This window comes from Canis lupus, chromosome 10 (assembly GCF_003254725.2).
Source record: "Canis lupus dingo isolate Sandy chromosome 10, ASM325472v2, whole genome shotgun sequence".
NCBI lineage: Eukaryota > Metazoa > Chordata > Mammalia > Carnivora > Canidae > Canis > Canis lupus.
The window spans coordinates 58,738,487-58,765,703 of record NC_064252.1 but is presented as its reverse complement, the minus strand read 5'-3'; the positions used below and the strand labels follow the sequence as shown (position 1 = coordinate 58,765,703).

The window sequence follows — 27,217 nt, the reverse complement described above, 5'->3', positions numbered from 1 at the left end:
TTTTCTTTGATGGTGCTTGTTACAAAATAACAATAAATCTTTTCTTTTTTGTTATTTTCTGTATGTGCTTGTGTTTCTTAGGAAAAGAGGGTAAGTCAATGATAATATAGGTGTCTCTGAACTTCCTAGAAAATTGCATTTTTGTTCATTGGTGGTTTCAAACTAGAAAAAGATTTCCCTTTGAAAGTGTGTGTGTATTTTGAGTCATAAAATAACCTGTGTTTAACTTTATTATACATTGCTAAATAGATTTCCAAACCAGTCGTACCTGTATACAAATCTCCAAATAGTCCATGAGAGTATTAGTTTTACTATTTTTTAAATGCCATTTGATATTGCTGTTCTTTTGCATTTTGATATATTTTTTAAAGGATTTTATTTATTTATTTGAGAGAGAGCATGAAAAGAGGGGAAGAGGAGAGGGAGAGGGAGAAGCTGACTCCCCACTGACCAGGGAGCTCGATGTGGGACTCAGTGCCGAGATCCTGAGGAGCAGGACCTGAGCTGGAGGCAGACACTTAACCAACTAAACCACCCAGATGCCCGCATTTTTTATATTCTAGTGGTTGTGTGGTGTTATCTCACTGTAGTTATAATTCATATTTTAATGGTGAATTTAAAAGTTGATCATCTTTTCATAACTTTATTGGTCATTTAATTTTTTTGAAGTTCCCATTAAACATTTTTACCAATTCTTTAAATTGGGCTTATTGTTTTAGATTGATTTATAAGACTTTTTATGTATTCTTTGAGTTTTGAGGAGATAAATATATTTCCAAAACACGTCTCCCACCTCATAGCTGATTGATTGATTAAAAAAAAAAAAAAAAAAAAAAACCTTTTGGAGAACAAAAGATTTAAATGTTAATGAAGTTCAATTTATTGTTCTTTTACTTTATGATTGTTTTTGTTTGCTGTTCAAGAAATATTTAACTATTCTGAGATGATGAATATAGTTTCCTTTATTTTCTTCTAGAAAATTTTCCCCCTTTTTGACATATAGTTTCACAGTCCACCTGTAATTAATTTTTCTGTGCAGTGTGAGGTATTATTTTTTTTCCATATGGGTATCCAATTGTCATAGCGCTATTTCCAGAAAAAAAAAAAAAACCCACTCAGCATTTCCCTATTCCAATTCAGTGTAACTTTTGTCAAAATCTTTATATGTTGGTCTATTTCTAGAGTCTATGCTATTCTATGATTTATACATCTGTCCTTACACCAGTACTATATGATGTTAACAACTGTAGTCTCATGATGATCCTTGATACTTGATTGCATAAATTCTTCAATTTTTTTTGTTTCTTCAAGATTGTCTCAGCTAATACCGGCCTTTTGTATTTTCAAATAAGTTTTAGTTAGAATCAGCTTAGCAATTTATATACACACACTCATGCTTACCCACACTCAGTCACAGACATACAAGGTGCTGACATTTTTGTTAGCTTATTGAGTCTCTAATAAATTTGTTAATAATTGAAATATTTTAATGTTGCTTGTCCAATCTTTTGAACATATTATATCTTTACATTTATTTAGGTCTTGTTTTTCTCTCATTAATATTTTATAGTTTTCTTTGTAGAGGCTATGCTCATTCTTTATCAGATTAATTATGGATAGTTGCTTTCTTTTATATCATAAAAGTTTTCTAGGCTCATTTTGTATTTTCTCTGTACCATCTAAGAATCAGACTTTTCTCTAAGGAACCCCAATTCCCTATAGTGAAAAACAATATATTTTTTTAAGATTTTTACTTATCTGAAAGAGAGAGAGGGACAAGCAGACTCTGGCACAGAGCCTGATGTGGGGCTTGATCCCACGACTCCGAGATCATGACCTGAGCTGAAATCAGGTCAGAGCCTTAACCAACTGAGCCTTAACCAGGTATCCCAAAAACAGTATTTAGAAACCAGAAGAAATACACTATGTAGTTTTCCCCCTTTCCAAATGTGTAACTCCCTTCTCCAATAGTAAAATCCTGTCCACCATTATACTCAACATATTTCCTTATTTAATCAAACTAAAATATAAAGGAAATGGTTTCAAATTTTCTAGTTCATTCCTTTTTTTAAAGGCTTATTTATTTGAAAGATAGAGAGTGAGAGAGCATGAGCAGGGGAGAGGCAAAGGAAGAGGGAGAGAGAGCATTTCAAGTAGACTAAGTGGGGAGCCTGATGCAGGGCTAGATCTCATGACCCTCAGATTATGATCTGAGCTGAAATCAAGAGCCAAAGCTAACCAAGTGCCCCTAGTCTATTCCTTTTTTAAGGGAAATCTTACATTTACTACTATAAACCACAATCCTAACAAGATATAGAATATTTTCATCACCCCAGAAATTTACTCCCTGCCTCTTTCCAATTAATCATTCCTCTGAGGCAAACACTTGATTTTTTTTAAACTGTAGATTAATAGATATAAGTAGAATCATAAATTAGCCACTTTTTTGTGTCTGGCATCTTTAACATTATGTTGGTCATACTTATTCATGCCATCATGTATACCAATAGCTCCTTCTTTTTTATTGCTCAGCAATATTTAATTATTACTATTAGTATACCATCTTAATATACATTGTTTATCCATTCTTCTGATTATGGACATTTTGAGTCATTTCCAGCTTTGTGCTATTATGAATTAAGTTGCTATGAACAGTAGTCCAAGTTTTTGTGTGGTACATATATTTTAATTTTTGTTGGATAAATACTGAAAAGTTAGTTTATAAGGGAATAGGAAAGGGGTGCCTGAGTAGCTCATTCAGTTAAGCATCTAAATCTTGATTTTGACTCAGGTCATGAGCTCAGGGTGGTGAGATTGAGCCCCATATTAGGCTCTGCACTCACCAGAGATTATCTCCCTCCCTCCCCTTCTACTTCTCTACCAATCTTACCATGCACTCCCCCCCCCGCCCTGAGCTCACTCCCTATCTAAGTAAAATAAAACTTTAAAAAAATAAGGGAATAAGAAAGATGACTATTTAGTTCACAAGACATCGCCAAAACTATTTCCAGATTAGTTCTAACACTTTGCTGTCTGATAATTGCAACATGTAAGAGTTCGGCTTGTTCCATATCCTCACTAACATTTGATGTTTAATTGTTTTAACATCTAATGAATACATAATATTATTTCGTTGTAGTTTTGCATTTAATAATTTTATAGAGTGTCTGGGTGGCTCAGTTGGGTAAGTGTCCAACTCTTGATCTCAGCTCAGGTCTTGATCTCAGGGTCATGAGTTTGGGCCCCACTCTGGGTGTGAAGTCTACTTAAAAATAGTAATAACAGTAATTTTTGAAGGTATTATAAGTGGTAGCATTTATATCTCATTGTCAAATTTATTGTTGCTAATGTATAGTGAATAGAGTTGATATATTTTGGTACATTGGCCCTGTATCCCCAACTTTGCTAAATTATCTTCTTAATTATAATATTGTATCTGTAGGTACTTTGGGGTTTTTAATATATAATATCATCTGAAAATAATGGTGGATTTATATTTCATTTCAAATTCATATACATTTTAGCAAATAAGATTTCTTCATTGAAAGATTGCAGTTGATACACCATCTAGAAAAAAATAGACTGCTTTACAATTTATTTTCTCCTTTCATTATTTCTGTAGCAGCACAATAGCATTTCTTAAAGCAAAACACATTTAAAATAGAAAGAAAAAGAGTAGCTGGTAATGAAGAAATCTATCTTATGGAAGCCTGAGGGAAGCATCCAATGCATAGTTCTTTGTGTCCTTAGTAAAAAGGAGACTGATGACACAAGAACCGGAGGTCTTCATCTTGAGCTCTGGGCTTCAGGGAAATCCAAGGGCTTCCCCTTAAAGATCTGGTGAGGACCAAGAGGATACAGGGTTAAAAGAGCAACAGTCTAAATACCTGAGAGCTGTACTTAGAGGCTGTCTGTGCTTCTTGAAAGAAACCCACTTCATTTATTCCCCTGAATCAGAGCCTGTCAGAGAAGCCATGCACAGTTATTGTAAGGAAAGACTGAACCACTGGGAATACTTGTGAGTAAGAGTTTTATCTCAGGGTTTTGTAAATCCAGAGGAAAATGCTGGCCAAAGCATACACATTTGATTGTATCTGTTTTTGTTGTTTGTACGGTCAAGAGGCTCCTCTATCTTTAAGAAATAAGTCTGAATATTCCATTAAATTACCATGAGTTTTATAGCAAGAGGTCTGCATGCAATACAGGAGAGCAGCTATCAATGCAAAGCAGATGATAGCCAAACAGATGCCATTTCCAGTTCACAGAGATGAGCTCTTTCTTCCTACAGCTATTGATTAGAAGGCACCTACAAGAAGCCATCCATTGCTTAGAGATACTACTTACCTTCACTATTCAGAAATAGAGGAGAAAATCTCCACACATAGAGTACAGATCTAAGGGGCCTTAAGCATTATCCTGATCTTAGTTATGTTAGATTACAATGAATGTGTACCCATTTTTTAAAGTATTGTTTACTGCATTCACTTTATTGAACATAAATGACATGTCAAATTACGCACATAGTTGAGTAGTTGCCACAGTAAATATTATGCATGTCTGCTGTAAAGCTACTGTCATCTGGCAGCTTGACTGGGGCTGGATTGTCCAAAAGAGTCTAATTCACATGTCTGGTGGTTAGTTAGCTATGCCTGTTGTCTGAGGTGCCCCATCCTCCTCCATTTGGCCACTTCAGCAAAATAACCTGCTGAAGCAAATAGCAGCCATGACATCCTAGGAGAATAAATACCAATGTTCAAGCACTTACCAAGCCTCTACTTATCTCATGTTTGCTGATTTGCCATTGCTAAGCCAAATCAAGGACCCATATCTGAGTCAATGTATGAAGGTGTGAGTACTAGGAGATATGACTCATTGGAGGCTATTAATTTAATAATCTACACGGACGCCTGGGTGGCTCAATGTTTGAGCATCTGCCTTTGGCTCAGGGCATGATTCCGGGGTAGGATAGAGTCCTGGACTGAACTCCTTGCTGGAAGACTGCTTCTCCCTCTGCCTATGTCTCTGCCTCTCTCTCACTGTTTCTCTTATGAATAAGTAAATAAAATATTGTTAAAAAAATTTAATGATATACAGTGATACTCCAGGGTAAATAAAATCATGGTTTATTTTTCTCATTTATTTTCTTGATTTAATACACCTTAATTTTTTTATAATTTTAGACTTACAAAAGAAGCAAAAAAAAAAAAATAGTACAGAAATTCCCATATACTTTTTACCCATTTCCCCTAATGTTGACATCTTAACATAACCATAGGATAACTGATGAAATTAAGAATTAATCATTAGTGTTGTATTATTAACTAACATACAGGTTTATTCAGGATTTATTAATTTTCCTACTAATATTATATTTCTCGTTTGGAATCCAATCCAGGATACCTTATTATTACATCTTCTTAGTTTTCTTCATTTTGTGACAGTTCTATAATCTTGCCTTGTCTATCATGACCTTGACACTTTGAAGAGTGCCAGGCAGTTCATTTTGTAAAATGTCTCCAGATCTGGATTTATCTGATGCTTTTTCATGATTGGATTAAGCATATGCCTTTTTGGCAAGTATACCACAGAAGTAATGTTGTGCCCTTCTCAACGAATCTATTAAGAAGTACATGATGTCAATAAGTAGTGATGTGCTGGTGCGGCTAAACTTGATCCCTTGGTTAAGATAGTATCTTCCAGGTTTCTCCACTGAAAATATGTATCTTTTCCTAAACACAGCTCTGGAATTGATTTTCCAGAAGAAAGGAAGAATGAGTTAAAAATATTTATTGTTAATATTTTTCTTTTGAATTTCTTAGTGTAGTCTCACAAAATACAGGGTAATATAGCTCATTTTCTCCAAATATCTTTATAGTTCTAGCCAGGAGTATTGTTTTACTATAGTTTTGCTATTTTTGACTATTTCTACTAGCAATGGTTTATCCCTTATCTTAAATTTCAATGAACATTTCTCCCACCCATCTCTAAGATTTTCATAAATCTTAGTTTCCTTCTTTGTGCATTTTTAAACAATTGTTAAGATACTATCAGAGCTCATCCAATTAAATAGTACAGGGTATTTACTTATGAGAAACATGCTCTACAGTTCAGTGATGTGATAGACGCTTGTAGTGCTCTCAAACAGCGACTCATCAAAATGACGTTCGTATGTTTTTTGATGTTTTCTATTTCAGCATGTCTGTCTTACAAGCACAGGCGTTGGTTTTCTTTTTGGTACTGGACCACTTTTCAAGCATGTTTTCATAATAAATAATCTAGGCTGACAAAAATAGTGTCAGGCATGCCAACTGACCATTTATAGGAGATTTATATTGTAAGCTCAGGGTTCTTTTCCTGTAATATAACCCATTATAATTGCAGGTGTCATTTGGCTTTCTTTGCATTTCCCAGTAGGAAGATGGGCTAAGGGAAATGATATAAGAAAACACCAATACACTTGCTATTGCTATTGTTAGTAATAAGTCCTTTGTCTCTGACCAGGAATATCATGGCTTCAGGTAGGGAAAAATCTCAGACTCTGCATTAATACCTGCCTGTCACCTTCCTTCCTGTCTCTCTGGACTCTCTTAAGCTGAAGAAGAACATACACAGAGGAAATTAGGGTCAAACTGTGGGGAAAACAGGTTAAAATCAATGGGTGGTATATTAAAAAATTAGAGATGAAGCATTTGCATTTTGGGGGGAAAAGATGTTTAAAAGTATGTATTTGCCCTGAAAAAGCAATAAAAATTCAGCTACCTCCCAATTAATCTGTTTTGTCTTGTACTCTATGAGGTTATACTGCAACTTTACTTGGATTATTTTTAATTCATCAAATAATATAAGAATAAATGCTAGTGAATAAAAGTAAACAATACAAAATTTGGTACTGGAAAGAGTTATTAAATTCATTCCCCCTCAACCCAACCTAACCCTTCAGCAGTAAACACTGCTAATGATACAATGATTCTCCATGCATAAAAATCAATAGCAGCACGTGTGACTTTTAGTTAACATTTGTAATACAACTGGGGTTATGCTTTATATGCTTGTTATTTTTTATTTCTAACTTAAATATTTGGAGAATCTTTTATTTTGTGTATTTGCATTACCTCATACTTATAATTGCTGCTGAATATTGTTCAATGTATTTAACTATCCTCCACTTAATAAGCATTTTCTTGTTCACTCTTACCAATGGTGATACTATGAGTATCATCACATTCATTATTTTTGAAAGGCTCATACCATATGTCAGTACTGCTCTGGATTTTGAATATGTCATCCAAGTCTACTGAGCATATGAGAAACTTATTGCCAACATGGCATGCTGTAGTTCAGAGATATGCATTTCAAAAGTTAAGAGATAACTAGATTGCAGTTTATTGCTTATACTACAGACTAGTTCCTCATATTCCAACTTCACAATTTTAGGAGCTTACATGGACAATATTATGAACTTTCATATTCTATGTAGAGGTCACAATCAACTCCTCTAAAGGAGGAGAAAATTGACAGAATCAATTTTGACATTCATATGGGTTAAAACAAAGCCCCAGGCAATGAGAATACATTAATTAGTACATAACTGCTTCTCGTATTAGTTCTGTCCATAGCACAAGAAGAAGAGAAATCTTGAAATAAACTCATTAGGACAAAGGAAGAAATATGTCGGAATATCTTCACAGGAGTGTAAATGTCATCAATCTTATTTAAGTGGATGTTTGCAGAATCTATTTCTCTGTTTTCAAATTCAAATATAAAGAATGTAGATTGTTGAAAATACAGGGCCACCTTAAGAGAAAATGCCATGTGAAATTCAGCCCTGTTATCTAGTCTATTCACTCCTTAGCAGTATTTAAATAAGCATTCAGTTTTATTTTTTATTAAACATTATTATGTCATATATTACATATATGTATTTTTATTTGAAAGATCCTATTTGATTCTTTATCAAAATTTTCTTATCATTTGTAATGGTTTATTTGTTAGTCATCATTTCTTTCCTCTGTGTTTTTCAAACATACTAAAGGTAATTTTTCTCCTTTATATAGAGGTTATTATATTTGAGGTACTCTAACAGTTGCTGATTAGTGCCTCAATTTCATGATTCCTTTTCAGTTCATAAATCGATAGAATTCACTTGTGGCGGCACTAAGGGGTCTGAGTTCGAGGATATCTTCCTGCAAATATATCTATATTTGTTTTTGCCAGGAGTTACAGGACATATTTGCCCATAGTTGGGATCCTTTTTTTATGTATTTTTTGTCAGTTATTATTAACTTCACCATAAGTACTTTCCCATAACTACTTCTGCATAAACATAATTTTCAAAGGTTGCTTAACATTCATATGTAAGTATAACAATTTAATTAAGCATTCTCTTCTTGGACATTTTGATTGTTTTCAGTATTATAAATAACTTCACAACAGATGCCTTTATTCATGAGGTTGTATTTAGAGTTACTGCCTCACTCTGGATGTAAAATTACTGGGGCAAAGATAATGAAGCATTCTCAGGTCCTTGATTGTCAAATTGCTATTCAGAAGGATTACAGCAATTTACACTCCTTTAAGCAGTGTATCAAAGTGCCCATCTCAGTTCACCTTTACTCTGATTGCTCATTTGCGGGTGAAAGAGGGCATCTCACTGTGTTTTAATTTTTTTTGCCAGTCTAGCGATGTTGAGCTTTTTTCACATATGGTATCCATTATGTTTTTCTTTTGCTAAAGAATCTGTGTAAATTGTTATCTTATTTTAGCTTTATTTGTTTTTTTTATTTATTAACCTCGTCTTTTCTCAGATCCTGATGACAAGTTCTAGGAAAACCAGTTAAAGAATTTAGGCAACCCTGGGACTTTTCTTTATTCCATCTGTGCACACTATGCTACTTACAATTTTAGGATTGGGGCTTCTGGTTTGTAGTATATTTAGTTTTATATAGGTCAGAGACTATACACCTAAATCAACATATATCCAGTAGTTAAATGGTAGGCTAAATGTCTTCCAAAGAAAAATTATTGCAATCAAAGTAATCATCCCCATTTTATAATGACTAAATCCAACTTTGTTAAATTTGGTATCTTCTATGTCAATATTGATGATCTAAAATTAACATGGTACTTAATAAATGACTCTTTGTAAATTTGCATATTTTCAAATTTTAAACTCTATTCTCCCCAATTCAGAGCTCAAAAAGAATAACAAGATAATTGGTTTCCATCTCTATAATGGTAATTGTTGTCTAATATGTAATAAACTGTTTCAATAACTTGTGAAAGACATTGATATATTATACATAGACACTGTTATGCTGGTTTATTAACTGTGTGTGTTGTACAGGTATATGTGTTTGTGCACATGTATGTGGCATATAAAATGGATGCCCAGGTATATGTAGTATCATTAACATTTATATGTAATAGCATATACACTTATGTGCATATATCCATACCTTTAGCTGGAAGTTAACTCTTATTTTCCTGTTGTCTTAGAATTTCAGATTTCCTAAATGCTTGAATTTCAGGTGCTAAATTATTTACTTATTGCATTATTTACAATAACAAATTGTAAAAAAAAAAGCTTTGCTGCATGTGGCTTATTTCATCCTTCTGGGTGCTTCTAAGGTCATGATCCTGGGTCAGCAGGGGTTAGAAAGGATTTATGTAAAAAGGGTTATCAGAAACCTGGGACATTTCTTCTCTTTTCAGCCAAGCCAAATGAAGGGGAGAATTCAGAGAACCATCTGAAAAATTAAACTAATGTCACCAGAGTTTGGGAGCCATAGGGAATAGATGTGACTCATATCTTAAAAAGTCTAAAGGCAAGGTGTGGCTAGTGCAGCCTCTGATGGCAGAACAGACAGGATGAATGTGAATTTTATTTTATGTCCATTAACAGGAGAGGTCAGGGGACTGACTCTCATAGTCTAATGTGGCTCGCATTCGAGGAGCCACTATTAGTTATCTCAGAAGACAGTTTACCCAAAAAAGGCATTTACTAGGAGGAAACAGAATGTCTGGGAATGGTAGGCTGTGGAAAACTAGGGACTGAGAGATATCATAACTGTTTGCTGGAGGGGGCCTGAAGCACATAAAAGACCTCTAAGCTGAGGTCCCAATTTGAAAAATCTCAAGAGGAGAAGAGAAGTCTCCCTTGGATGTCTGCCACATGAGTGGGCATCACTGCCCATGAAAAACCCGTCAAGTAAGAGGATGCCTCTCATAGCTACAGGCTGCCTTAATGCAGACAGAGGCAAGGCCATCCCCGAGTCATGTAGTCTGAGCTGCTTGTTTTCAAGGAAGATTTGCCTGCAGGGATTTTAAAAATCATGGAAGCCAAAAGAGGGGAAAGATAAAATAAATTAACAATATCAGAAATAGAAAATAATAATGTATTTGATGAGTAGCATTTACCCTTCATTTTAAATATATTTCTCAACGGTGTTTGAGAAAAGTAGGCCTCGTTCTCTGAATTTCTCTCTCCCTTCATCCCCTCCTGCCTCCTCTCATTTACACAGTTTCAAGTGAAAAAATACATTCTGTTCAAGGTACATCATGACTTTCAATTCTTGAAAGGCTCATCTTTGTTAATTTTCAAACACTGAGGTCTGTTCGGATTTTAGTCGTTCTTATTGATTTCTAGCTTAATTTCTAGGAGGTCAGAAAACACATTCACTATGAATTCAGAACTTTGAAATGCGTTGGCACTGCTTTATGGCACAGCAGTATATGTATGATTAACCTTCATAAATTATCCATGTGAGTGTGAAATAAAGATGTTCTGTCCGAAATTTATAGATGCAGCATTCTAGACGTCTCCTTTATTAAAACTGTTCTTTTTTTTATTAAAACTGTTCTATCCTTATTTTTGTCTGACTTTTCTATCAATTACTGAAGAGTATGTTAATATTTCCCAGTATAATTAATAATATTTATATCTTTTCTAGTAATATTTACTTTTTTCATATTGGGATCATATAATTAGACATAGTAATTCAAAATAGTTTTCCTGATGAAATACACTTTTTATCATTATAGGATGACCTTTTACATATCTATAAATGCTTTCTGTCCAAAGATCATTTTACAGTTGTTAATGCGGATATATACGTGTCATATCTCTATTATGTCTTTTACTTTTAAGTGTATAAGATGAACTTATTATAAAAAGTTAGATTTTTAAAATCAAGTCTGATGATCTTTGTCTTTTGATCAGATCACTTAGAACTATTACAGACAATGAAATTATCAAAATATTTGGTTACAACTTTATAATACCATCTGTAATTTCCAGGTGCCTTTATCAGTTTTATACTTCTTTTTTTTCATTTCTTAACTTATTTTACAGTGTTTCAGTGATTACATTTTTAAGCCAGTTATTTGCATTACACATTACATTTTTATTATCTCATGGCTATATATAAAATTATAACCTGCATAGTTATCAAATCTGAGTTTCTTGAAAATATTGTTTTATATCTAACTAAATTTTCCTTCAAAAAGGAAGGCTATGAAAAATCAGTTTTGAACATCCAATACTAAGTAGTTTTGTACTAATGAGCTCTTCTTTAATGATCTTGTTAATATCAAACTTCATTTACCCTAGAGGTGAACAGGAAAGTTAGGTATAGAAATATAAGAACAATCCACACATAGTACATGCTCTGACAAAGTAGAAATAACACAGTTTAAAAGGGGATGGAGGGGGCACCTGGGTGGCTCATCAGTTAAGCATCAGACTCTTGATTTCAGCTCAGGTCATGATCTAAGGGACCTGGGATAGAGCCCTGAGTCAGGCTCTGTGCTCAGTGGGGAGTCTGCTTGAGATCCTTTCTCTCCCTCTCCCTTTGCCCCTCCCTCTGCTTGAGCACACACATGCATGCTCTCGCTCTCTCTAAAATAAATAAATACATATTTTTAAAGAAAGGGGGAGAGAGAGGAAAGTGAAGGGAAATATAAAATTACATTGTTGATTATCATACAAATGAGGAACAGGAGCAATGTATAAGATTTAAGTGGACACACCATCAGTAAGATTCTAGGTCGGGCAGGCTGGGATTGAGGAAATTATATAACAATAATAGCCTAAGTGTACTCACTGGAACAACAATAAAATCCTAAATGCCAAAAGAAATAGAAAACAACGGAAAATTGCAATTCAAAGAAAGCAGATCAAATGATAAAGACAAATAAAATAATCTGACAAGACAGAAACCAAAGACATCCATTTTATCAGAACTTTCAACTGTACTTATTTCACTTTTTAAAAGAGAAAAGATGTAGGGGTGCCTGGGTGGCTCAGTTCGGGTTAACGTCCAAATCTTGGTTTCCACTCCGGTCATGATCTCATGGGTGAGCTCTAGCCCCACATCAGACTCTGTGCTTGAAGATTCTCTCCCTCTGTCCCTCCCCCACTCAAATAAATAAATAAATCTATAAAAGAGAAAAGATGTTCTGATGGCACAGAAAGCAAAATCCAGCCCTTTGCTATGTAAAAGGGATACACCTCAAACAAAGGCATTAACAAAGGCTAAAATTACAAGATGAGAAAGAAATATCAGGCAAATGCAACACCTGCAACAAAAAAGCAGGGTGACAGACATAATTATCTGACAATTATCTGAATTTAAGCACAGCAAAGCATCATTAAAGAAAACAAAGAAGTAATTTATAAATGAAAGACTAAAATTTACAATGAAGACGTGAGTCAAGATAAGGAAGGATTTTAGAATACCTTTATTTGGGCAGCCTGGGTGGCTCAGCCACTTAGCTCCGCCTTCAGCTCAGGGTGTGATCTGGGATCCAGTCCCACGTTGGGCTCCCTGCATGGAGCCTGCTTCTCCCTCTGCCTGTGTCTCTGCCTCTCCCTCTTTCTCGCTCTGTGTCTCTCATGAATAAATAAATAAAATCTTAAATAAATAGAATACCTTTATTTATGCTAAATAAATAAATAGCCTAAGGAATCCTAAATGATTTTAATTTAAAGGAAGACATTAAAGAGACATAACAGATATCCTACTTTGTGCACTAATGGTATAAAATAAAGCTTCCTTTTAAAAGCCCGTGGAACATTCACGAAAATAGACTATTTATGCAAAAAAGAAACCTTAATACACTTCCAAAAGCAGTTGGAACTTCTAAGTGTGTGAAGAGTTAACTCTCTAGAAGTAAATATTTGATCAACAGGAGCTACAGAAGAGCCAGTACATAAATCCTCACTTTAGAAGACAGTTTTGTCCGATATTTCTAGTGTTCTGTCAAAAAAAGAAATACATATGTATGTATGAGCTGTGAAAATCAAATTGCATAATTTTAGTCATTCCACATAGGAGTTAAGTAAACTGGTCTTACATTTGGGTTTAAAATGGTGATTGCACAATATAGAGATGAATGGAAAAATTCATCCCCAAATTTAAATTTTTTAAGTCTTCTTTATTTTGGATGACATTAAATAGCAAATAAACACCATCACAAGTAGAGAGCTAGACTCTAGACAAAAGGAAAAAGCAATGTATTTTAATATCTTTAGTGATAGTCTTTCCCTGCTGTTTGAATAAGATGCCCCAAGTTTTCATTTGACATGGGGCATTGCAAATTTCGCAGCTGGCCCTAACTACAGTATATCTGTTCTTCATCTTTTATTTTTCTAAGATTTATTTATTATTTGAGAGAGATAATAAGAGAGAGAGAGAGAGAACATGAGTGTGGGGAGGGGGGCAGAGAGAGTCTCACTCTTCCCTGTGGGTGTGGAGTCTGATGCGGGGCTCCTTCTTACCACCCTGAGATCATGACCTGAGCGAAATCAAGTCAGTCCTTTAAGCCACTGAGCTACCCAGGTGCCCCCTTATCTGTTCTTTATACACAAACATTTTACTGAGGTGTAAGGATTTTTTGGAACCTCTTTCCCTACCACCAAGAACCAATTTTTGGCCCCTTGGGAGTGTTATCACACCCACTGAAAATGCCTGTTTTAACACTTCCATCGATATCTGCAGGCATTTGACAAAATCTGAAAACATTTTGAGGACTGTGGGATACGGGGTCTGCGCTGACACTGACATCTGAGACAGGAAATGCCACTTTTGTCCTTTAAGCAGTGAGCAGGAGCTTATGGAGGGGAAGTTATATGCCAGCATGGCCAGCCTGGTAATGCATCATCACATTGCATTTGCTTCCTACACTTCGCTGCCTCCATTCACCTAACCCTCGCTCACACTACACAGGGATTACAAATTATAGTAGTTTTAGAACATAAGTTTTGCTTCAAACTCTGTTTTCTAGGGGACTCTGATATAGGTTATTTAGTTTCTTGTTTGTCTTCTGTAGAGCTTGAAATTTCACTGGTGACACATTAGTTTCCAACTTCACTGCATACTGTCTCATGCTTTTCAGCTTTTGTGACCAGTAGTGTCACCTCTGGGAAGGAAGGTGCTGTGACCTAGCTCCTCTTTTTGGTGTTTAGGAAATGAGGTGACTGAAAAGCTCCAGTACAGATGGGCTGTTTGTTTCAAACCATGGAGGACTGTAGAAGAGTATATTCTCGGGTGTGGGCCAGCTCACCTACACGTCTCATGGTGATGCAGAATCCAGGGAGGGCCTGATGTTTCCCTGCCAAACTGGCTGTGTGGTCTGGCTTGTTGTTTTCTTAATCGGTAATTAGGCAATGATATGGGCAAGGCGGAACAGAACATTGGAGAGGAAAGGAAAGTGTTTTTATCCCCTTTTCCACCACTTATTTTTTTGATATTCTGCTTCCTTAGGGGATTCCCCTCCCCACCCCTGACCCATCTTTTTCTTTTTTTTTTTTTTTAAATAACAGTTAAATGGGGAAACAAGAGATTTCCTCTTCTGTAGCATCATCAGGATTGCGCTATAGAGGAGAGCCCACAATAGTTTTTCAAAATGAGAAGCTATTGAATTTTGAAATTGTAAATATTAAAAGCAAAGGGGCAAGGCAAGATAATTTGTAAGGCTATGCTGTTTTCCACTTCACGTTTTGCTTTAAAAAAAAGGATTCATATCAAAATGAGCTTACTTTTTACTTAGTTTCCAAATTAGATGCTACATGGTTAATCATTAACATATTCGTTCTGTTATTATGACATTATAATATAACAGAATGGCAACTAAAGGAAGGAGGATTGCTTGATGAGTGCTTAGAAAGTGAATACTTGCTATTTCAATATAATATTTATTGTCTCAGGAAAGTGAAATGCCAGAGGTTAAGTGCAATTCTATTTCAATGTAAAATAACTAATTAAGAAGTAAAATTAATTGTATAATAGTGATGATTGAGAGCAGAAAACCAAAATGCATGTATCTATTTTTAAAATGCCCCCAAACCCTAGTATTAATATCTATTATAAACTCATTGTATAGAGAGAAGCTATAATAAATCAAAGCAATCTTTATGTATAACGACAATAGTTAAACTTTTAAAAATGATATTGTAAAAAAAGCTGATATGATAAATAGGGAAGCATGAAATATTAACTATGGAATGTTTGAGACGCTCTGCTTAAAAAGGTCCTTACTATGAATTATTTTCTTCCCGAGGATAAAGTATATGTGGAAACGATGACATTCTGTCTAAGATTAACGTCCTTACAGAATCTCAGTGCCATTCCTATCAGTCAAAATCTTGTATTAGAGATTATTTTAAATCTATATACATAAACTTACCATGATGATAAAATTATTATGGTTATTATTATGATAAAGTTTCTGTTCTAAATTAACTTTTCCTTTCTATGTAGTCAGGCATTCCTTAAATACTTCCAGTAAGCACCCAACTATTATGTTATGTTGATTAGAAATTAAATTTTCCTCTTAGTACTGCCTTACAGAAGCAAATGGGAAAGGTAAGTCAGAATTGAAAAGTCACTTCCTGTATTTCAGTGATGAGTACAAAGGGATTTTGTACTTGTGTTTTTGTGATTTTATGTTGCCTATTCATTATCCTCCACAATTAACATGTGTCGTTGAGTTATGAAGTGCTGAGTCACCACATTATGTAACTAAAACAGCATCAATTCCATTTATCCAATGATTTATTAAATTGTTTTTAACAATTAGTACTGCCCTTAAAACAATGAGTTTCTTAAGTGGCTTACACCATTAAGGTCATCTTTGAAAATTATTCAGTCTGTTAGAAGAGACTACAGATACAAAAACAAGATAAGTTAAAAAATTATTAGTTACTATGGTTTGATCTATAGTTTTTGCCTTTTTCATGTTATTATGATTCAAGTGCCTCAAAAGAATGAACAAACAGAAATGTAATGCTACTTGCATAAAGTATACATTCGTGAAAGATTAATGTGCAGTTAATAGTTTCAGGGAACTTGGTACTCCTGACTTACCCGCACCAACCTTAAAGTTATCAATCTTTTCCTTATACATTGTCTCTGCTGCTGCTTCATTAATTGCACATCAACTAATTATACTATTCAATTGATACAATCCTAAATGATGTCTAATTGTTCACATCAACTTAAAAATTTCAGATAAGGGAGTATTCAGGGTAATGGAATAAATGGTTCAAACATTAAAAGCATGAAACAAGGATATTCTTTTTTTATTTCTAATGAATACAAATTGTTTAATGTAAGTTAAATACGAGGAAAACCAGTAATGTACAACTTTATGTCTCGAAAGTTCTTAGTGTTCTGGAGCATGTTTATTATTTTTGGAAATTATGTATCTACATGACCTCACTGAGTGCCCTCTATATGAGGTCTTCCCTGACTCTCTGGCCCCTTTTAAATATCTACATTATTTGTTATCTGTCAGGAGTGTTTCTGAGATATTGATGTGTATACAGATCATCCGATGATCTTATGAAAATATAGGTTTTATTTCTGTAGGTCTGTGAGAAGACCTGATATTTCTAACTACCTCCTAGGTGATGCTGAAGTGCTGGTCCATGGACCATAGTTTAAATACCAAGGTCATTCAGCATTTATAAACTGAATGACAAATTTTTCCTTTTATGTTTTTCACCTATTTTTTCATATTTATTAAAAATATCTTCCAGTTGAGATAGCAAATTTTCTCAAACTTACAAAAATTGCTTTAAAAATTTCCTGTATCAGGGATGCCTGGGTGGCGGTTGAGCATCTGCTTTCAGCTCAGGGTGTGATCCCCAGGTCCTGGGATCGAGTCCCACATTGGGCTCCCTCATGGAGCCTGCTTCTCCCTCTGCCTATGTCTCTGCCTCTCTCTGTGTGTCTCTAATGAATAAAAAAAAATTTTTTTAAACATTTCCTGTATTAGCTATGTTAAATCCTGAGCATATAATATTTGCTTAATAAAATGTTTGAACATATTCAAAGATGCCTACAAAGTTTATTCATTTCTTCACTTAACCAATCATATGTCAAGTATTGGGGTACTAGAAAGAGTGGTAGGGATCCCTGGGTGGCGCAGCGGTTTGGCGCCTGCCTTTGGCCCAGGGCGCGATCCTGGAGACCCGGGATCGAATCCCACATCGGGCTCCCGGTGCATGGAGCCTGCTTCTCCCTCTGCCTGTGTCTCTGCCTCTCTCTCTCTGTGTGACTATCATAAATAAATAAAAATTAAAAAAAAAAATAGAAAGAGTGGTAAAGACTGATAGGGTCTTTGTCCTCAAGATTACAGGCTGCAACTTAGACTCAAGGAAGTAAGCAGGTTATTAAATGCTTTTTTTGATTGTACTAGTAACTAAAAAACTATCCCAGTGCTGAGAATGCAATAAAACAGACTTGTGCTTCTAACTTCTTTTTTTTTTTTTTTTTTTTTAAAGCAAGCTCCACACCCAACATGGAGCCCAGTTTGAGGCTTGAACTCTGGACCTTGAGATCAACATCTGAGTTGGGATCAAGAGTCGGACATTTAACTGACTGAGTCACCCAGGCCCCCTTTTCACCTTTAGTTTTTGTATTAACACCCGACCAGCAGAAGAAGCAGAGTGATTTTTAGATTACAGGAAAATAATTTAATCTTTGTCAAAGTAAAAAGCATAAGAATAGAAGAGTAAAATACTTGGAACAGATTATAAAATGATGAAAAATTTATATAAGATCATTTACAGAGTTACATACAACATAAAAAGATAACCAGCAAGAACAAGTAAAAATAAATTTTCTAGAGGCTAAAAAGAGAAACAACTGAAGGGAAAAAATTATTTTTGAAAAGTAAATTTCTGGTTTGAAATGAATTGTAAGCTATGCTACTGTTAAAAAACTGTGATATCCAAGAGAACAGCAAATAAACAAAATCACCTTAAAAGGCTGTTATTATTATATGGAATTATATTTTACACATTACTTTCAAGCTTGCTTTTTCCATTAGCAAGAACCTCTTTCCATTTATTCCATTTACTCTATTTGTAGCAGCAACTTAATGTATCTATATAATATCCAAATAAAGCATTTCTGGAGTATTTTCTACTTTTAAAATATTGCGCTTGGTACTCAATTGGCAGTCATTAATGCATTCTCCCATTCTTGTATCTCTATACAATAAAATTCCTTTAAGGAGAACATTAGTTAGTTTCCTAGGGCTTCCAGAACAAGGAACCACAGACTGGATAGCTCAGACAAGTGTATTTTGCACAAACCTGGAGGCCAGAAGTTGAAGATCAAGATATTGTCAGGGTTGGATTCTTCTAAGGCCTCTCTGCTGGGCTTATAGATAGATAGCCATCTTTTCCCTGTCTTCATATGGTCTTCCTTCTGTGTATGTCTATATCCTAATCTCCTCCTTCTGTAAGGATACGAGTCATACTGGATTAGCGTCCACCCTGAAGATCTCATTTTTAACTTAACATCTCTTTAAAGACCCTACATAGAAATATAGTCTGAGGAAGTTAGGACTTCAATATGTGAATTTGGCGGGGGGGATACAATTCAGTCTATAGCAATTCTGATTGAACTTTGCACATTTGATTACTGGCTAAATTTTGCCTAAATTATGCTTCAAAAATCTGGCACAAATTTTTATTCCAACCAGAAGTTGTTTCTGTTCCTCATCTCTGGTTTCTTGGTAGCCATTTATTTTTTTTCTTTTACATTAATTGAACATTTAAATTTTTATCTGCAACCAAGTGAAGTTAATTAGACTTTATGCTGGATCCACAGAACATTGTTGACCACTTCAAGTCACTGCATTAGGAAGACTAGTGTGGCAGTGTATTCAGGGTGTATTGCCTAGAGAAACTAGAAACATAGAATCTAGTTGCATACCAATTACCACCATTCATTTTTTATGTGATGATGGCCTAAAAGAGATAGTACCAGTAGGAATGTTAAGGGGCTAACATGAAAGGTTTAGGAAAGAAGAGTAGTGCTGGGATAGACTATATGGAAATGAGAATTTTGTCTTTTAAAACAATTTTGGAACACATGATCGACATGAGTTTTAAGAGAGCCAAGGGCTTCCAATCACTAATTATAAATCACCTTACTTGATGTTCTCACATGTCCTTACAAACATTCTAGGTAGGAGTCCTAAGAAAAAGGCATCATTGGTATTCGGGGATGGGTGGGGGGGAATAAATTGGGGAAGCATGTGAAATGTGAATGAAGCATATCAAGCAAAAGCAATCTATTGGGGATGGGAAAAGACTGGGAAGCTGTTTTATAGTATTCATCTCAGAGTGATGTTATATTTTTCAAAAAGTCGGGAATATTATCAGGAATAGTAACGGAACTATAAAACAAAAGGTGGAGAAACCATAAGACTCAGCTCTTCATGACAGTATATATAAAGAGGGATTTGAGTCCAGGTTCTGCAGTTTATTAACTGTTGAATTTAGGTAGCCTAGTTTCATTTTTTGAGCTCTAGTGTTCTCAGTTATAAAATGGATATTACAACATATACTTAAATGTGTTTTTGAATTATATTAAATATTCTTTGTGAAATATTTAAAATGTACTGTGTAAATTATAACTTTTATCAAATTATTGTTATAAACACTATCCTTTTTTTTCACTAATCATGATATATATAGCTTATTTCTTTAGCTTTCATAAAAACTCAGAGCAGATTACTCACCTTAAATCAATGTGCACTCTAGCTCCAATCACAGAGATTGCATGCTTGCATTGGAAATGATTATCTTGGAAGTACCACATGTAGGCTCAATGTAGACACATGGTATGTTTAGAATGCAGGAAATAGAGGAGAAAACCCTGTAACTAAGAACCCAGTACAACTGGAGAAATTACTTTTGAAAAGTAACTTTCCATTTTTGAAATGAATTGTAAGTTATGGTAGCGTTAACAACTATAATGACTGCTCACACACTCCAGCAATCTCTACTTGCTGCTACTGAAACATTATTCCTCAAGACCCATCATTTTGAATGTGGGATCTCATCTGAATTATATCACTCTCTAAATGACTGACGGTCATTATAGTTCTACCAGGTGTAACTGAAGATAGCAAATATTTTAATACTTGGATATTAATATTACTATAAATTTCCAGGGATGCTTGTACATCAAAGAAAGTAATCCCAAAAGCTCATATATTTAATTCTAGGGCACTCTGAAAATGGTATGGTAAATTTTTTTCAATTCTTTAGCTTTGGAACATTTCCATAAATGTGACGAGATGTGATGTGTGGGTGCACGTGTGCACATTAAAGATACAGGTATATAGCAACTAAGATAGGGTCATTTATTTCAAGAAATGATAAGAACTTAATTAAATACAATAATAAGAAGAATTTATTAATTGCAAGTAATTTTCCATATTAATTCTTGATTAATTCTGGTATTAATTTAGACTAAAGAACAACTAACTTATTAGGAGGCAAGCTCCTCTTTATGTAAACAAGTACAAGTCATCTGGTACTACATAGAAATGTGATTTTAAATGAGAGGTCACTGAAGAAAGATTAACAATCTTTCCTATTAAGAATAATTAGAAACAATTTAATATAATGAAACAGATGAAAACAAGATAACAAAAAAAGAAGAAAAGAAAAGAAAAAAATTTCTTATGTAAAAAAGAGAAAATGAATCCACTAAACATATCACATAAAATAGATTAGGAAACAGAGTTTCAAAAATTGACACATCTGGATTCCTAGGGGTACAGAGCTGTTAAACATCTCTTTCCAGATTATTTTAAAGCAAAAATCATCTAATTTCAATTCTCCTTTGAACACCAGAATACATCAGTTAATCATTTCAGATCCTCCCCAGCATTTTATCCCTAAGAATACTAATATAATTCCCACTAAAATATAAAATCAGCAAGAAAAAGAATGCAATCATCTCCAGAAGAAGCACATGACAACAACCTCTTTCTTCATGCTCTTTTGAAAAGAAATGCAAATGGTGCTAGAAATTTTATTTTAGAGTGGTTATACTAAAAAAAAAAATCATTTTCTTCTCTTGATTACCTAGAACCAAATTTCTCAATAAATATTAATTACATTAAAACAACATATTTTGAAAAATTGTCAGGCAAGAAAGGAACTAAAAAAGTGTGCTTTTTATTGTATGGATATATATATATATATATATATATATATATATATATATATATATAATAGGATAAAACAATAGGAAAAAATAGGATAATAAACCAGACATATTTCTTTCCCTATCATTTCATACCAAACATGATGGATTCTCAAAATTTGAATAATAACATCACTTACAACACCCAATGCTCTTCACAAGTGCCCTCCTTAATGCTCATCCCATTTACCCCATCTCCCCTACCTGTCCCCTCAACCTCCTCCCTCCAGCAATCTTCAGTTTGTTCTCTATAGTTAAGAATCTGTTTTCTGGTTTGCCTCTCTTTTTTCCCCCTGTATGTTCATCTGTTGCATTTCTATTCCACATATGAGTGAAATCATATGTTATTTATCTTTCTATGACTGACTCATTTTGCTTAGCATAACATATTCTAGTTTCATTCAAATCACTGCAAATGGCCAGAATTTCATTCTTTTTATGGCTGAGTAATATTCCATTGTACATATATACCACATCTTCATTATCCTTTCATCAATCAATGGACATTTGGGCTTTTTCCATCATTTGGCTATTGTTGATAATGCTGCTATATACATTGGGGTGCATGTGTCCCTTCAAATTAGTATTTTTGTCTGGGTAAATGCCTAGTAGTGCAATTGCTGGATCATAGGGTAGTTCTATTTTTAACTTTTTGAGGAAACTCCATACTGTTTTGTATAATATTATTAATACCTAAGTAGGCCTTCTCAGTATTTGAGAACTTATGAGTGTAAGCTTATTTAAAATAGGAGAACTCACACTTTCCAATTTCAAAATTTACTATAAAGCAATTTTAACCAAGATAGTGATACTTGCCATTGTGGCACTGGTAATAGACTTAAATACTGATGAAGTATTTGATTAATGCTTAAAGGAGGGATCAGATAATAAATGTATATATATATGGGTTGAAAAGAATAATCTTTTCAAAAAATCATAATGGTGCAACTGGATAACCACAGGCAAAAAAAAAAAAAAAAAGAAATGGAATTGGATCCTTACCAAACATCACATACAAAAATTACTCAATGTAGATCAAAGGCCCAAATGCGAGAGTTAAAACTATACAACTCTTAAAAGAAAGTATCAAGGTAAATCTTTCTGAGCTTAGATATATAAATTAGTTATTAAATAACAACAAAAAAGGATAAATTGGACTTCATCAAAATTAAAAACATTCCGGCTTCTATGGAAACTATTATGAAAATTTAAAAATCACCCACAGAATGGGAAAGTATTTGAAATCATGTAACTGACAGAGGGCTTATACTTAGAATATAAAAGAATCCTCTTATAAGTCAAATCTAAAAAGACTGTTTAATATTAAAATGAACACAGAATCTAAATAAATATCCTTCAAAGAATACATTGAGTAGATAAAGAAATGCTTGATATCATTACTCATCAAAGAAGTGAAAATCAAATCCACAATAAGGTATCACTTCACACCCAAGAGGATAGCTGAAATAAAAGATAATAGGTAAGTGAGAATGTGGAAAAATGAGAACATTTAAGCACTGATGATTGGAATATAAAATAGTGCATCCACTTTGGAAAACAGTATGGCAGTTCCTCAAATGGTTAAACATAAAACTATCACACAACCCAATAATTCCACTCATATATATCCAAGAGAAAAACTTATGTCCACTCAAAACTATGCACATAAATTTTTATAGCAGCATTATTTTTAATAGCCAACAGCTATAAAAACCCAAATACCCACTAACTGATAGGTATTAAAAAAATACAGATCCATGCAATAAAATATTATTTGGCCATAAATAAGCCATGGATTACTGTTACATGGTATAACATGGATGAACTTAGAAAACATTATACTCAATGAAAGAAGCCAGTCATGAAAGTCCACATATCACATGATTCCATTTATATGAAATACCAGAAGAGGCAAATCTGTAGAGAAAGAATGTAGATGAACGGTTGTTTAGGGTTAGGTAGTGTGATAGAATAATGGGGGAGGGTCATAGCTATATGGTATGAATTTTATTTTATTTTTTAGGTGACTAAGATATTCTAAAATTAACTGTGGTGATGCTTGTGCACATATTTGAATAAACTAACAATCACTAAATTATGTAATTTAAATGGGTAAATTATATGGCATGTGAAGTATATCTCAATAAAGCTATTACAATAGATTCAAAATGTAGTCAACTGGAAATCCAGTTCAATATATGATATAATCTGCTTTACTGGAATGTTAATGAAAATATTCCTGGCCACACACATACATAGAAAATGTTATTTTAACATTTAACAGGCATAAATTGAGAATATACTATTAATATATATCTAATCATTTATACATTTCACTTATAGAAAAAATCAGTTACACTCATTTTGAGAAGTAACATCTATTTTTGGCAATGCTTCATTGGATCACATCCACCTGACTTAATATAAAGCATTTTGCCTTCAGCATATTCTCAATGAATTTCAGCTCTGAAGTCACACACAATAAAGACAGAAAGAGAGGAATAATAATTCTGTCTCTCATATTTGAAGCTAGATTCACAAACACATTTAACCTTTTAGTCAACTTCCATATTATTTTTTTAATGGAAATCTATTTAGAGTTTTGGTATTCTTAAGAGCTAAGTTTTTTAGCTTAAGGCTTTATTTTATTTTTTAAGAAAGTTTTTTTAAACATTTATTTATTTAAGAGAGAAAGAGTGAGCACACCAAGGGAGAGGGAGAAGCAGACTCCCTGCTGAGCAGGAAGCATGATGTGTGACTCGATCGCAGGTCCCTGGGATCATGACCTGAGCCAAAAGCAGATGCTTAACCAACTGAGCCACCCAGGAGCCTCTAGCATAAGGCTTTAAAAATAGTAACAGGTAATCATTATTGAGTGACTAGTGGTTTAGTATTAAAAAATAAACTTAAAAAAAAGGATAAATTTCAGCACATTAAAATTCTGAGCAAATACCGATTCCAACCTGACAAGGCCAAACTCGAGGTGGTAAGGAGCATACACTGCTAGAAGCTAGCCAGAGTTTTTATAGAGAAGAATCAGAAGCAAAGCAAAGCAATTATTTGATTGGCTATAGCTTAAGTGTTTGTTTTATTTGAGGGAATCTAACTGGCTGTGGATTGCTGTTGTTAAGTTTCATTTTCTGATTCTATTACAGTACCTCTAGCTTAGGTTGAGTTTGGGTTTGGTTACATAGGCTACCAAGGCATGAGAGCCACCTTGGTCTAATGCCCTCTTTGTTTAGTTATTACAACATTACCAAGCACTATGAAATCCCTTTTGCATGGATCTTCTGTTTTCTACTCTGACAGTTACAGATTTTATGGTTTAATTTCAGAGAGCTTCCAGTTATATGCTTTGTCATATAGGAAATATCCACTTTAATTTATTAAGACTTAATGCAATAAAGAAGTTAATTTAGCAAAGACTTAATGAATAAGATGTGTAGATTCAAATTACACCACTGGGTCGTATTACTGTTGATACAAATTCATACCTTCAGCTGCCTCTTATTACCCACTGTGTATTTCACTCCTACCTTTAAATACGGATGCCACAATTTGCAGTACATAATCTCCTCTAGCTCCTCATGTTACCATCTGTACATAAGACTGTGAACTGAGTTGTAAGTTGTCTATGGTAATTTAGACAACCCATTCACAGACAACTTGTAATAATACTCCTGGAATTGATTGTTCCAACTCCCTTCTCTGCACTCCTAACTGGTTGTCTGCAATCTAGATGAGAATAAAGAAGCAAAGCTTGTCCTTAAGGAAATAAAGATGAAGAATAGAGTCATTGCCCACAATTTACATATGCTGAAAAGAAGCATTTTGAACCACACCATCTGATTTAATGTTCCTTCTTGGAATGGGGCAAATAAGAAATTATGGAAGCTGGAATATGTCTTTGGCTTATATTTTTTTGTTTATATAGGATTTTTCACGTAATACTGACTAATATTTATTGAGCAATATGTGCCCTTCACTATTATAAGCAACTTATATATATATTATCACGTATTAATCCTTACAAATAAATAGGTACTCATATATTAATTTTATATTGAGAAGTAAAGCAACTTGCCTAAGGCCACCCAGCTGGTGAATATCAAAACTAGCTGGCTGACTGAATAGAGTCTAAATGGTAGTCATAAGGCTGTACCATTTCCGGACATGAATATAGCATCATTTGGTATTCTAGAAAGCAAGAGAACATCCAGGGCAACATTATATTTCCTGTTTGAAGCTCAGAAATTATACCTGAAGGAAAGCATCCATCATAGGAAGAAAATAAGCTATTTGTAGTAGATTGAAAAATGTTGCACAAGTCAAATGTTAGGTTGTTTTCATGAAAGACAACTCCAGAACTAAAAAGGACCACACTCATGTACTCTAAGCATTCTGTGTCTAACATACATATGGCAATTAACAAATATTAATGCTTTCAAATTTATTGCCAGTGATCTAGCATAAAACTTAAGCTATCCTTAAATGATAGCTATGTACCTTTTCGTTAGAAATAAACAGTTGAAAAATAATTTAGGAGGCACAGTTCTTTCATAAAACTGTGCAGAACTTATAAAGTCACAGAAGGTAAGAAAATTAAAAAGCAAAAATTAAAAGTGCTTGAAGAATTTAATTATATCCTATATTTCTATTAACAGAATAAGAAAGGTTTTCCTAAGTTTGATATGGCAGCAGTTAATCGTCATACTTGGTATATACATAATGTTATGATTTTTTCTTTTTAAATATAAAATCTGATTCCTTTTAAAGAGAAATTTTGTTCTTACTTATGAGGCTATTAATCAAGATATGAAGTAAACTAAAATTAAAAAATGATTATTTTAGGAGGGAGTATTAGTCTCCCTCTCATCTAGTCTCTCATCTAGAAGACTAATCTTAAGCAAGGGAAATGAGATTTGGGAGCTGTGTTCTGTTATAACATGCTTGAGAAAATATTTATTATTTGTTGTTAATATTCTGAACATGTCTCAGACTGGTTTGTCAGAACTAATATATGCTTTTTGTAGAAAATGAATGTTTTTCAGTGTAAAGCCTCTCATCCAAAATTGTGTTAGGAAAGAAAAAAATGTAAATAATATCTATGATAAATGTTTTGTAAAATCAAGTAGATGTCATTTGGAAGACTACTTAATATAACTGACTTTCTTATTTAAATGCAATTCTTTATTCTTATTTCTAAGACATACATAATATTAGATTGCTCTGAAATTATTGCTATTATTCATTGGAAATATATGATGACATCCATTTCAGAATATTTGTATTTTAAGAGCCTGAACAGAAGATATAAATGGAATAAACTACCCATAAAATCATAAACACAGACTTTAAAATACCATTTCCTTAATAAGAGATTACTAGGATAGACAATAATTTGTGATCACTTAAACTGAGGATGGCTCTTTCTATTAATCAAAGGTGGAAATTTAGGAGGAGGTGTGGCAGTAAAAAGTTTTGGATATGTTAATTTTGAAATGTCTATGAAACATAAAAATAAGAATGTTCAGTAGGTAAATGAAAACATAGGTCTAGAACTCATGGGTATGGTTTGAACAATGGCGAGATTTTAGACCTATCAAAGTGTAGATATTAAAATGTAGACTGGTTGTCTATTTCAGGTTTGGTAATTTACAAAACGAGTCCTACACAAAACCCAAGAGAGCAAGAGCAGAGCA

The 27,217-nt window shown here is 33.8% G+C and overlaps 1 long non-coding RNA gene across 3 annotated transcripts in view; it reads right to left on the bottom strand.

Annotated features, from left to right (window-relative positions):
- Positions 1-3,557: 3,557 nt before the first annotated feature.
- LOC112672620 (uncharacterized) overlaps positions 3,558-27,217 on the bottom strand; it is a 36,070-nt gene continuing 12,410 nt past the window's right edge. For all 3 annotated transcript variants that reach the window (XR_007413623.1, XR_007413622.1, XR_003144391.3), the window contains 3 exons: positions 18,602-18,747; positions 12,737-12,881; positions 3,558-3,837 (listed from right to left, as the gene is read on the bottom strand). This is a non-coding gene — a long non-coding RNA (uncharacterized LOC112672620). The remainder of the gene's footprint in view (positions 3,838-12,736; positions 12,882-18,601; positions 18,748-27,217) is intronic.